Below are 14,829 nucleotides of genomic sequence, written 5' to 3' on the forward strand. Positions count from 1 at the left end.
CATTATAAAATAATGTATTGTAATGAATAGATGTGAATTAATAGCTATAAAATATTTTGTAAAATAGATCTTCTGTAATAATTGGGTTAAGATAAACGAGGTTCCTCTAATACTTGGCCTTCATCCAAACCAATAATAGTGCTCGCTTATGAGAACATTATTCCTTTACAAAAAACAAAACATTTTTTTAATCATTAATATTCAAATTTCACATGTAACGATATTTTTCTTTTTATTTGTAAATGTCAAGTTGATATTAAATATTTTATGGGTGCCTTTTAATAAATTAAATAAGATTAGGAGAATATTTTATAAAATAATATTAAATTAAAAAAAAATCATTGAATAAATGTAAGTTTCAATAATTATATAAAGTTGGTACAAATATAAATAATAAGATCAGTAATACACTCGTATTACCCAACAAAGCCCTAGAGGATTATAATTTTAAACATGTTGATAGTATATAAAGCTATTGCTTGTCGAATCTGTTGTAAAATCAATTTATTACTACGCCTCGTTTGTAATTAATTATTATCAGTAGCATTCATCAATCTGTCAGATATCATAGCCGAAGACATCTCTCGGGTGATTGTTAATAATTGATACAGCGGAAACCACATCGACATCACACGTCGGAGATCTCTGAACACAATCTCAAGTATCCAATATGATATGCCATATAATATTATAACCTTGACTTGATAATTAACAAACGACGTGTATATTATATTATTATGTAGATTTAATACTATATTGTTCTGAATATGATGTGTTGTTGGTGCATTGTCTGTAAATTACGTGTATTAAGTTCAGATTCTATTCTTAAAACAATTTTTGAATCATTATAGTGAAACTATTTATATTTTCGCTACAATTAAAACAGTTACGAGAAAGATAATCAATTTATTGTCTAAAGAGTTACTCAATCAATAATCTGGACGTTTGTATCTTTACATTTGTTACGTTTTCATAATTTTTTTAAAGTATTAGAAATAAAAATGTCAATCTATATGAGAATATTTATCAGAAGAACCCGATAAGTAAGGATTTTAATACATTTGTATAAAAATAAAGTGTAAAATAATTAACCCGTCACTTTTTACCAATATGTGAATTGCAATGACTCAGTCAGATTGCGGGATAGACTATTTTGCACACAAAAATACCCAACAATATCCAGACGGTCAAGAATTTGGGGGGTCGGAGGTAACGAATACGTTGTTGGCAAGTGTTATACACAGCCTGGCACGCTGTACAAAACTATACTTTAAATTGTTACCGGGTTATATAATGGTACAGAATCAACGTCTTTGTAAAAAAGTGATTCAAATACCTTCCATCTTGTATTATGGCATGCAATGATATTAAATATACAAAGAAATTTCTAAATATTAGTAGCGAGGAATATTAATGTAATGTTTAATATACCGTAACTTTAATTGACTTTATACCGTTATTAAATTTGTTACTTATGATAGTGCCGAAATTAATATTAGATCTCCGACCCGCCTCGAGCTCTATTAGATAAAACTTGATTTGGCCCTAACTTTATCAGATTCATAGAGGTCGTCGTGAGTTTGCGACCAAATAGTATTTCATTGCTCAGTGTAAGACGAAAATTAGAAATATTGTTATTTGTGGACTAATCAAATATTGAGGAGGTTTCTTAAATTTACAAAAATTGAATTTTAATGTGAAAACTATTTAGAGAAATCTCAAACCGGCCTGTATTTTCTCATGTAATTAAATTTAAATTGTAATATTTCCATAGGAAAAAGTGGCATTCTGTTTTACCAAAATAGTGCCTTTGTATTTTAATCCAAAGTATTTATAATATTTCATTTTCCTGCTGGTTTCAATATTATCCTTATGTCAATAACATTAAAACAGAGTTCACATTACAGCCTCCTGCATAGCCGACATAGACTTGGAGATCATATTAGACAAACAAGATTTTGTACCACACTATACTTGTATCCGTCCAAACCAGTCCCGAACGTTTTATTGTTTATATGTTTATTAAGATAAGCCCAATACAAAATATACTTAAGAGAACATGCGGCTAGTTTAGTAGAACGTTATAATAATTGTAATACTTAAACCACTGTCGTTAAGATTGAAACATTATAGGTTCATTCATTTATTCATATTTATGAGTCCTCGAAAATGGAATCATGAAGAGTATCCGAGTATAATTAAAAAAACTGTCGCCTGTGTATTACTAGAAAAATTTACAGTTTTCGAACTGTGAATATCGTTCTAAAAATATACGTATATTGTCGTTTAACAAGAGATTTGCTAACTGCGAGCATTTTAGTTTGCAATAGAACTTCAATTTCAGATACCAAAGTTTTTAGTTGCAAACTTTTATTTTGGGTAAAGCCTTTGTTTTGTTGACAGACAATTCAAATCGTTAGTGAATAATTCATCGTACGTTTCACTCAGCGTAATAAATTAAGGCGTTGCCGTCAATTTGTATCATAGCTCGTTAAATATTTTCTAAAAGGTCTCTCATAAATCAAATACTTAATTACTTAAAAGCTTTCTGCAAAAACGACAACTACAGAGAAATGTTTTTGTTAATAAAAACAACGAGCTATCGAAATGATACAGTAGTTACGACGAATGATATTATTAATATTCATGTTTTGCACAGAAAACAAATGTTTGGGAATAATTAGCCAAAACTTTCTAATATTAAAAAACTTTACACGAAACCCACGACGAGGTTTATTTGAATTCATAAATCATAACACACCAGCTCCATTTACGTGATTCGAAAACCAAAAGAAATAGAAGATTATTTGATTACAGCGACTCTGAAGTGGTTATTACTAACGACTTATTCCGAAGGGAAATTTAGTTATGACAGAAGGCTAATTACAGTATTTGGCTTTCTTGTAATTTGAGTAACTTTATTGATTTACAAAAGTCTTTGGTTTAAAAGCTCGATAACGATACTGTAATACAATTATTTTTTTGCCACAACTAACGTTCCAAAAAATAAATTTTGTGTCGTATCAGTGTAGAGGATCAATAACTTATGTCTTATACTATTGAGTTATTTGAAATATTGCTAAGGACTTATAAAGGGGCTAGTTTATCTGACTTTAAGTTTCTCCACTTATTAGTATATGTGCTCCACTTGAAGTTTCCCGTCTTTAAAGACGTCTTCTACGTCGAGATAGTTATTTTTAAACTATTTTGTAATTTTAGAAACGTGGCGGTCAGGAAATTTTTAAACCTGAATATATATTAACACTTGAATTTTTTTTTTAATTTACTAGAAATCACTTTGTTGAATTTTAAAATGGGCATTCAAAACCAATTGTGCTTAAACTTTCGTGTACTCGATTACTTTGAATGCAATGCAGCTTTATGCTGCCGTTGACCTGGACTAAAGATTGATCAATATTTTTTAAAAATATTAATGCGAAAACCTGATTCGAGTCTATTTACATTTTACTAGCAATCGCATTTTATGTTGGATTATAAAGTTAATATTGTTATTTAGAGAGTTCTAGTAGCGCAAAAGTAATGTGGTCATCTGGTCATGTTAGTTTTGTTATATTGAACAGGTTTAGACGAGTTTTTTGATAAAAAATATTACCTTGGAAAATATAACTTAAAATGATGACAATCATTAAATTTTTATTCTTTATTCCAAAGAACTGAATACCTAATTTAAAACTGAATAACATTAATATTAAATAATTACATAACAACAATTCCTCCCATAATGAGATCTAAGATTTTCGCGAGTTTTATTCATTTAAATGAAACTAATATATTTTCGGATATACTACGCGGATTTTATTATTTTAAAACTACATAATCCCGACGTTTCGGTTACTTTTCAACAACCGTGATCACGGGCAGATCTCGACTATAGTTTTAAAATAATAAAATCCGCGTAGTTTATCCGAAAATATGTTAGTTTCATTTAACAATTCCTCCCTTTTTTTACTCCTGATGATAGATTTCCGTTGAGATTATTCTAGTTTAATCTATATCGTATATTGTTATAAAAAAATGAAGTTGCTTGAAATGTGTTCCCTAGCTTATATTGTATCCTGATAAAGGAACTGACAAAATACTGTCAAATTCAAGTTTTTTTTTTATATTTTACATTTATCTTAAACGAGAAACATATGCTAGCACTGCTGTCTATTGCATATATTTTCTTTGCGGATAGTGATAATTGTAGACTATAACTCACTTCTATCATTTTTGTTTTTAATTCTTAACACATTCGCTTAAGCTTTTAATTGATTTACTAAACTCCGTTCAATTTGTCAACTTTGTTTTATGTTAATTTAGGAAAGCATTCTAGAATCTAGATAGATCTAGTCATTGTATGTTACAATAGATTCAGCTGAAACATTTTTCATAAGTTATGCTTCTATACAAACGCCTATAATGTAGGTAAACTATATAGACAATTCACTTTCAAAAACATATTTCTTCATGGCAAAAAGTCCCTGGATTTTTGGAAGCAAAAAAGTGAACTAGTTTGAAATCAAAATAATCAAACTAGTTCAGACATTTAAAACACAAACAACATTATTATTGCTTACTCAAACTCAAACGATCTTACACCTTCTTAATTTCGGGTCGGAATAAAATATACTCACTGCACCGCAACTTCCTACCAATTGTTTCTTACTTTACATTTTATATCTACAGTACAGCGTGGTATTGTTCAAAATAAAGACGTGCTCACATGAAGACCTTAACATTTAAATCTTTACTTTAGCAACAAAAGCAAAAGCTTTTGAAAAGAATGGTTATATTAAATAATATTAGTAATTAAGTAACTTCTTAGATACAACTGAAACCAGATCAGTAAATGTTTAAAAAAATCGCGAACTTAAAACTTATTCCATTGAAGTTAGTTGAATAAATTTCTAGTTTTACACTTATTATTATTATTGTTTTTAATGAAATTAGCTATAAAGTAAATAAAACTCCGGCCACATGCACACTACATTATCATAAAAACGAAATTTTATGTGATATTTTTATTAATAATCTATAAAGTCGAATAGGTTGCATCAAGTCGATGGAATAATAAGTACCGAGAGCGGAATGCATATCATAAGGGAATTCGTTACTAAATTATTTTATACTATATGCACTTTAGTGATTACTTTTAGTCATATTATTGGGATAATCCCTTTGGAAATTGTTTTGAATCTTTCCGTCTAAATGATATGTTATCAAAATGTCCACCTTTATTACTAAAACAGATTCATTTGGACATTTTACTCCTGAATTCTTAGTCACTAGATTTCTTATTAAAAGCCGAGAGATGCATTTTCTGACATTAATTAAACTTTAGTCCTCGGAGAGTTAAATTAACTATATTTTATATTCATTAAAATTTAGATTTATAAAAAGAAAACGCAAGGAAATTTGAATAAATTCTATATACTATATCAATACGACATAGCAATCCTCCATTAAGATCAATTTTTATTGCCTGTTTCACTCTAAAAAATTTATGTTTCCTATCGATTGTTACATTCTTAAGTTAAAAAAAGGATTCGGATATTGATACGCTGGACAAGAATTTAATTGACCAACCTAAAATATACGCCATGTTCATTGAGAACTTTTCGATTAATTTTATTGTATTTTTAAATGAAAGGTGATTTCGTTTCAGACTTTTCTTTCAAGTATTGAGGCTTAATTAAAACCCGGTGACACTGGATCGTTTCCTAAATTGACTTTTCGAAATTTCTTTGTTCGAAGCTGACGCCAGTAAAAGTTTAAATTCTCGTTTAGTAATGTGAACTTTGTTCTTCTTAGTGCTTAGATTTAATTAACGTCGATTGCATTAGTACAATATTTGTGAAGATTTGAATTGAGTCATTACGTTGTATTACAACATTTTAAAGCGTTCCTTATATGGAATGTATTATTTATTTTTCTTGAAACTGATTTTTTTTAAATATCTAAATAATGACGTAAACGTTAATATTACAAACACGGAACATAAAAAACGTCCTTCGATTAGGTACATTTCTATTATTTTAATATTTATAAATAAAAACATACACTTATCATATAACATTTTATTATCACTTTCCCCGCGTCTCTCCCTAACAGGAATAATAACAAGCTATTACAATTAACCACACACTATTATTTGAAAGACTTTATACATCATAATACAATATTGTAATGTATTTTAATAAAAAAAAACATTTTAATTCGAGTAAAGTTCATATAAATGCTCGCATGTATTCCTAAATCAGTTGTAAAACGATCCACTTTTGAACACAATGTCAACTAGCAACTTTTTCGAGCTTCGACGGCGAATAGACGTGCGAGTGCAGCTAAGTGCTCGCTTGAAACTTTTGAGTGCAATAGTAGACATAAAAGCTTGGATTTGATTTTATTTAACAGAAAATTAAAGCTGATTTAATAAAGACAGATGTATTCCTTTTAGAACCGTAACCTAAACCTTCTCACTGTGAGAAGAGGCCTTTGCTCAGCACTTGGCCCCTATAGGCTGACGATGATGATGACGATGATGGTTCCTTGTAAATACTTAAAGTTGGGTCAATAATAATTACAGCTGGTTTTTTTCAATTTGTAAATTTTGATGATTAATATCACCAACGAAGGCAATGTTTAAAAAAAATGAATAGGACGGTGGCAAACAATTCCTTCGTATTTCGTAAAACTACAAAAAATGGCTGGAATATTTCGTACGATATTTATTTTATTTATCGAAGTTTTCATTATTTTAGCTAGCGGCCCCTTAGACCTACATCTGGGTCGTAAGTCCCAGGCACTGCTGAAGATCCTCTCCCTGCAATGCGATGGACCCGGCACCCGCACGGTGAATCCGTTGAATGCTAAGAGGTTTCGTCTCATCTAACCTCGGAACATACATATCATCATCATCATCATCATCATCAGCCTATCGAACCAACTGCTGAGCAAAGGCCTCTTCTCACATGGAGAAGATTAGGACATTAATCGCCACGCTTGCTCAAGACGGGTTGGCGATTTCAATCTTATAATTAGAAATTATAAGACCAGGTTTCCTCACGACGTTTTCCTTCACCGTTTGTCAGTGGTGTCTAAATACTCTTACAAAGTACATATGATTCGGAAAAGATCACATTGTTACTTGCCAGGTTTTGAACCCGCGCCCTCACGTATGAAAGGCGGGCCTTTTAACCTCCAGGCCACCACGACTTATAACATACATATAACAAGAATTTTAATAACTAAACATAGCACCCTAAATGATATTTAGAATGTTATAAGATTGTGACATGTGTTATACAATTCTTAATACAGAATATCAATATATGAATGAATAATTAGCATCAATATATAACCATCGTATTATCGTTTGCAAAGACGTTTTCCAGAAAATTATTTTATATTATTAAATAGTATGGACATAGTATATGAAGCATTTCAAGCAAGCAACTGTTAGAACTCAACGAAATTGTTAAATGTTGAGAACTTATTGCTCTGAAAGATATTGAATTTCAACGACTTGAATTACACAAGGGCCTGTTAGTGTGACAGTGGGGAAGTGCAATAAACGTTAGACTCAAAAAGGCAATCTTTTTTATAAACTTTAGGTACTAATGATTCTGAGTCCGATATTACTTTCTCAGTTCAGACATAAGTGTAGTTGTTGAGCGAACGAACTAATATGTTTCGTTGGAACCATTAACTTTTTTCCATAATTGTTATATTTTGTTTATCAAAATAAAAAACTATTACAATATAAAATATGTCGTAGCTACGAAGGGCCCGACTCCGAAAGATCTTTAAAGAAGTTTAGTAGCACTGTTTCGATAAAAATACTTACCAATTTAAAATATTTTTGACTTGGAAGATAAAACATATGTTTTTATTGGATAATAGATTCAATAGATAATACTCAATGACAACTCATCGACACATACAGATTTGAACCTGCGGTTTTCAAACATAGCATCAATGTATTTTATTTGAATAACATTCACAAAGATTTGATTAAGTTACTTTTTAAAGTACTTTTAATTCAATAGATAAAGATTTTTGTCCAAACTATTCGGTACTTCAATTTTCTTATGACTATCAACTACTAAATATGTGTCAACAAGTTTTACTGACAGGGGACAAGAGCTTGCCAGAGGCGTTATATTTATTCCCCAAGCAGGCTTTTCTCAACGTGTGTGGAAACTATGCACAAACATAGAACACATCAAACCGTGGCGGTCACCTCAGACACCATGTCGATATTTATACATATATATATATACCTAGTTATATTAATAGTCATATTTAGAGTACCCGTCAAATATTTTATGAATCTTTTGTTATTAGGTATGCAAATTTAAATATTACTATTAACATTAGCAACCAAGAGGAAAGTTTTAATTGTTTTCTATATAACATATTCGAAGAATATTCTCAAAACAATGCATAGCCTATTTATTACAAGTAGAAGATAGGAAATCTATGTAGGAAATTTATTTAAATTGTGAGGCTACTTGATGGAATAATCACATATAAGTGCCGTTGTTTCAACAAAGATAACAGACCAAAAAATGTAAATATTAAAAATTAAACTAAACGTGTTTTTTCTACCATAATAGCTACGTGGCTATCAACATTTTTACATATTTTGCGAACAACAAGACAATAAGTGATATGTTTCATATTGATAAGGGTCTGGTCGATAGTGATTACGCATTCCATCAGTTTTAATATATCAAAATACGGCCGTCGGCATTCATCGAGAATTCATTCATTTATAATATTCACGAAACACAGATTAATATGAAAATGTTTTAATTATTTTTGTGATTTCAACAACAGAGCGTGTTCGGTTTAAGCGCGTCCGCTGCGTTCCTCCGAGCCTTGTGTCTGAAACATTTGTTATATTGATTCCTGACGTCAGCACTGACTCGCTGACTGCTTTCATTGTCTGTGTTTTAATTTTCATTCCTTTTAAGCAAAACAAGTTTTGTATTAATATTGTCTAATTCGTTACGGTCGATGGCAGTAAATCAATAAAGTTATAACTAAGACTTATAGCTAACAACATCCTAAATACAAGGTGTCTGTAAGTCAGCGGTCGGCTCCAGACTGGATATATGTTAAACCCATTTCCCATTCCCACTGATGACTCGGCGTCAGTATATGGTACTTGTAACCTTTGTTGTACTATAAAATAATGCCTCGTTTGTGCTCGTGTAACAAATTTTGGGACAGTGCGAGGAAATAAATAATGTTTACTAAACACGTTTGTATTTGTTGCTTTATGTGAGTGATAATGTGTCATATAGGAGTATATAATTTATAACAAATTATTCTTCCATGCATAAATCCGGTAATGCAATATATTTCAATATAGAAAGTGCATATATATAGATGTACGTATACTCTTATGAGATAATCTTGATATATTAATTAAATGTTTTCAGTCCAAATTTGTGTTTTTGATTGTAGCTTATTTTATATATATAAATTCTAAATACTCTCACATTTTTTATAAAGGAAATATTTCGGAATTTCCTTTAATAATTTTCATATTTTCGACCTGCATCGGAAAACAACCCTTAAAATTTCTATCAAATATGTAGGCATATTTAAAATATCGTCATTATATTTTTTATCCTTAACTTCGCTCGACTTTTTTATTTCTTGCTGAAATTATATTAAAATTTATGAGCAATTGCTTTAAAATGATTAATTGGATACGGTAATTATTTTACATCTTACCTTTTAACTAATGTTTTATCCAGATACAAATTATCACAGCAATTAGCGATTGTTCGTTCCTTAAATGCGGTAAAGGATAAATTTGCTGAATTAGCTTCGAGGTTGCTGTTAAAAGCCCAATTATTAATATTTCGGTGCTAAAAGCTGGTTCGTTAGTAACAATGTCTTTTTTTGTAAAACACTGTCACGTGTTAAAACTGTATAAAACGTAGGAAAGAAGTTGAAAACTTGAAAACTCAAGTGTACTTACCTACTATAAACATATTAAATATTAATTTTATATAACTGCCGACATGGTATCTGGTAATTTAATGAAAAATTATTATTATTAATAAAGTACAGAACACAGTCACAATATATGTTAATATAAAACATAAAAGACAAGCTCAAAACAACAACCAACAAGGTTCTTATATTGATCCTATACAGCTCCAGAAAAATAAGACCTCGATGAATTTCTACCCAACATTTAATTATTACTATATCGAATACTTTATTGCAATTTTCAAATATAAAAGCTGTTTCAATCTGTATACCAAACAAGAGCATTTCTAACCACTAGACCGTTCAAAGTGGTTCAGAATACTATTATTATTCTGCTATTTTCTATACTGTAACAATCAAGTACAAGTAAGATGATAGATTAATTATAGTAAGGTAGTATAAAACAAATGAAATTAATAGAGCAAAACCCTATTTTGCATTCCGCTTTTGTACTTGAATTTTATTTGCAGTTAAAAGCAATTTCTCCGCCTTACGTAACAAGATTTCATTCAACTAAGGAACTTATACTCATTAAAATGAAAACTGCAAAAGAGACTGCTTTTAGCTTTAGAATACCAGATCTGATTTAACTCGTTACAATAATGACAGTCGGGAGTCAAACGTGTTTTATTAAATTCATTTTTTTATATATTATCTATAAGAATATGCTTATATTTGATATATAATGAAAATTTTACATATAAAATATTTGCTCTAAAGTTGTTCGGACCCAAATTGTCCCTTCAATTTTAATATCAAACATATTATTATTAAATAGCCCTTTGAAATAAATTACAACATTATATCCTAAATATTGTGATGACTAATGTTTTAAAATTATTAGATATTAATGTTTATACAAACATACCACAGCCCGGCCGCTCGGAGATTGCGCTTCTGACAGATCGTGATGGAACGCGTGACGTAACTTTGAACGTGCGAAGGTTTATAAAATATAAAAAATATTTTATTTAGATTGTTAACAAATGTTAAAATTAAATATGTATGTAGGCTCAGATTATTTATAATGAATTAAAGCATTTAACAACAATACATTTTAAAAGTCAAACTACATCAAACTTTGCTGTGTCAAGGTTATACCAACTGTTCGTTTTTGTAATAAAGTTACAAAATAACGAGGCAATTGAAATTAGTTTTTTTTTTTTTTTCATTTTAACATCTGTGTGTTGTCTTAGATTATAGATTTTTCTGCCGGTTGTTTTAACATGTCTACTGTTGATTCAGAAGTCCATGGTAATAAATAAAATTAAGGGACACCCAAACAAAACATAAGACATTAAAGATCGTGTTGTCAATTACGTGAAATAATTAGAATTAAAAATGATAGGAGCGCAAAGTAACAGAGTAGGGTTAGGATCAAGTAGGAAGGTCCAAGATACGGATATATTGAAGTCTTTTATTCGGCATGACGAGAATGATAAATATAAGATCCATGCAATAAGTTTAGAAATGCAGAACGAGTGGTTAGACATAGGAGATTTTTGCATCCCATTAGCACTAAAATGGCGCACCTTAATCCATGATTGGTTGCCAGCACTGCTAAAATTCTATCTCAATGCGTTCCAGATGATTCTCCCAGATCAAAGTAATTTAGTAAGATGGGGTAAAGGTACCGAAAAGACTTGCTATATCTGTGGGAAGGCAGTTGAAACTGCTAGGAACTTGTTAGTGGCATGTAAGGTACTCCTCGATAGCGGTCAATACTCGCGTCGTCACGATAGGGTTCTAGAAATCATACGTGAAGCGGTTAGTCTTTCGGTAGCCAGAGCGCAAAAGGAAATAACCACAAACGAGCTATCAGTAGGTTTTGTGAGAGAGGGCACTAGGGCTATAAAAACAAATGTCAAGCCTTACTCCATCCTTAAAGCGGCTACGGATTGGACTATAATGATGGATACGTATGAAAAACAATACAAAATCCCCGAGGATATTTGTGCGTCGGCCTGCAGACCAGACATATTTATGTATTCGCGAATCTTAAAGCGCGTTGTGATGATAGAGCTTACGGTTCTTTGGGAAACCAACATCCCCAAAGACCATACCATCAAGGTCAACAAATATTACGAGCTCACAAACGAACTCACTCGAAATAGGTTCGTCTTGGATTTATAGGCGGTAGAAGTGGGAGCGAGAGGTATAACGGCTAAATCTCTCTACAACCTGCTAAAAGACTTGGGCCTGTCCAGAACTCACATCAATTCGTTCTTGGAACGTACTTCGAAGGCAGCCCTAGTAGGTTCTTTTCAAATATGGTTAGGTAGGGAGAGGAGCTTGGACAGTGGAGGTGAGCGTTTAACGCGCGTTAGTTAGGCCCCCCTTAAACCTACACCTGGGTCGCAAGTCCCAGGCACTGTTGAAGCTCCACTCCCTGCAACGCAATGGACCCGGCACCCGCACGGTGAATCCATTGAATGCTAAGAGGTTTCGTCTCATGTTTGAAAAGAAGAATATTAATAGATGACTGTAACAAATATTGCAACTGTTATTTATAGTGTACCTATTACGTATTGACAGGTAAAACGAAGTCTTCAAGCGGCCGAACTGATATATATTATATAAAAATATATATTTTATGTTTAAATAAAACGGCGGTAAACAGTTTTAATTTTAGACATAATCACACAAGTATTCACTTTAATATACTTATATAAACACACGCGCATATAAAAAACGAAGTAAGATTACATATATTATATTGAACGAACACAAAGATTTTTTTAACTAAATAGAGTGAGAGCAAGAGTTTTTTCCAACTGATATTAAAACCATTGTTTGTAGAATAGTTAACCAAATAATTCCCTACGGAAGAGATTTAAAATAACTTTCTGATTGAACTGTGAAAGATTTGAAGAACAAAGGGGGAAGAACTATAGTTCATGCAATTATGATTTTTAACATAAAATCAATGATAAGCTAATATTAAAATTTAAATTTAATGTAGAATATATAGAATGAATAATATACAAAGACAGGAGCAGATTCCGATTGGTTGCAGTTGTATAAAAACAGGAAAGCGATATTCCGGAGACCGCAGGTTCGAGCCCTGCTCGTGTCCATGAAATATTCATCGTATATTTTAGTTTAAATTTATATTTAATTGTGCTTCTCTATCAATCAGACACTTTAAATTGAAAGCAATACAACTGGACAGGTAGCACTTCAATAAAAATGCAATAGTAAACTTGTGCATAGACCTAAAAAGGTTTCTATAACTGTTCTAAGGCAAAGAAATTGTCTTCTAGATAGTTACATTTTTTTCCACCGTTTCTGTGGCGGTCAAGCACACACCGTCTATTTGAAATACCTAACACTATACAATTTATTATACTGGTAATTATTCAGGTATGGATGAAAAAGAGTTATTTAAAAAAATCTAATGTTATGAATATGAAACGCGTAACTGAAAAAAGCATTTATATAATAACATAATTAAATTATCACCTAAATGTTTTTGATGCTCATCTAAAAGTTTTGTTTCGATAACCTCAGGATTACACTCGCAACCAAAATATTCATTCAACACTTTAGATTAAAGAAATCGGGTAACAAAGAAATCAACTATAGCCTTATTTCAATCAGTGTTTTATTTTTTATACCATCAATGTTGATACATCATTAAGAATCTTCAACTTACAAATAAAATGGTTCTAATATCACACTAGCAGTCATTGTAGGTAGATTGTTTTATATTTTAAGTGCTAATTAAAAGGGAGAAGCCTGACGCTACTCCGTTACAAAATAATGAATTAAAGGTTGAACTTGAAATAATAAGTACTTAGTAAAATACTTATCAAAGAATGTGCCGCAGACGGCAACGTTTTCTATATAGGGGTTATTTGAAAATGAATAATGTATTATTTCTTTAACAGCGACATTCGTTAGATTTTTATATTTATTTAATATTTTTGGTTTTGTTCCGTTTTATATGAAACGCGATATGATACATGGTTTTCGTTATTTATTACAATGTTGAATAAATTACTTCCATTTGTTTTGTGCTTTCTGTTTTCCGCATTATCTGAATACGATTAAGTGTTAAATGCCTGTATTCCAATAAAACTTTTAATGAAGTGTTTGATAAAATATCTGTTTTTAGAATATGATTAATATGATTTAAAAAAATAATATTGAAATTATATAGAATCAATGCTGTATAAAATCAAACGACCAAATTCGTAGAGGTAAGAATGGTTGAAAAGTGTATATAACCAAAAAGCATGGTAACCTCTATACATATGCTTAAGAATTCTAATCTGCAATCAGTTGAACAGCTTACAATTTTATTTTATTCATCCTTATCTTATCTTTCTGAACAAGTTTTTAGTTGGTTCTAAAATCAGATGTTTTCTTATTTTTGTACACGTCCTATAGCCTATAAGTTGTGATGGGGATACAGGTCAGGATACAATACGTATGTATATACCTCACTTCAGACAGCTCTACATAATGGATTACTTGTTAACACGTCGAAGCAATTACTAGCATCAGGACATCTTGTTCATTCGCATCGTATTATACTGTACGAGATGTGTAACCTTGGTTACATAAATAAATTGAAAAAATTATTAGTTCAAATTAAATTAAACGAAGATTTGAAAATTAGACCACCTCAGGTTTCACATAGAAACGAAATCATAAAACATATTATATCCGTAAGAATATTATTTAAAAAAATAATTTACTCATAAAATATATTTTATAGGCGATTATCCTAAACTGTTTCTAGAACACGCTTATTTTGATAACAGTTTAGGCTGAAGTCAACACAAGTCAGAGTCGTCTGGTGATCTGTTGATG

This window comes from Danaus plexippus (genome assembly GCF_018135715.1).
Source record: "Danaus plexippus chromosome 3 unlocalized genomic scaffold, MEX_DaPlex mxdp_25, whole genome shotgun sequence".
Taxonomy (NCBI): Eukaryota; Metazoa; Arthropoda; class Insecta; order Lepidoptera; family Nymphalidae; genus Danaus; species Danaus plexippus.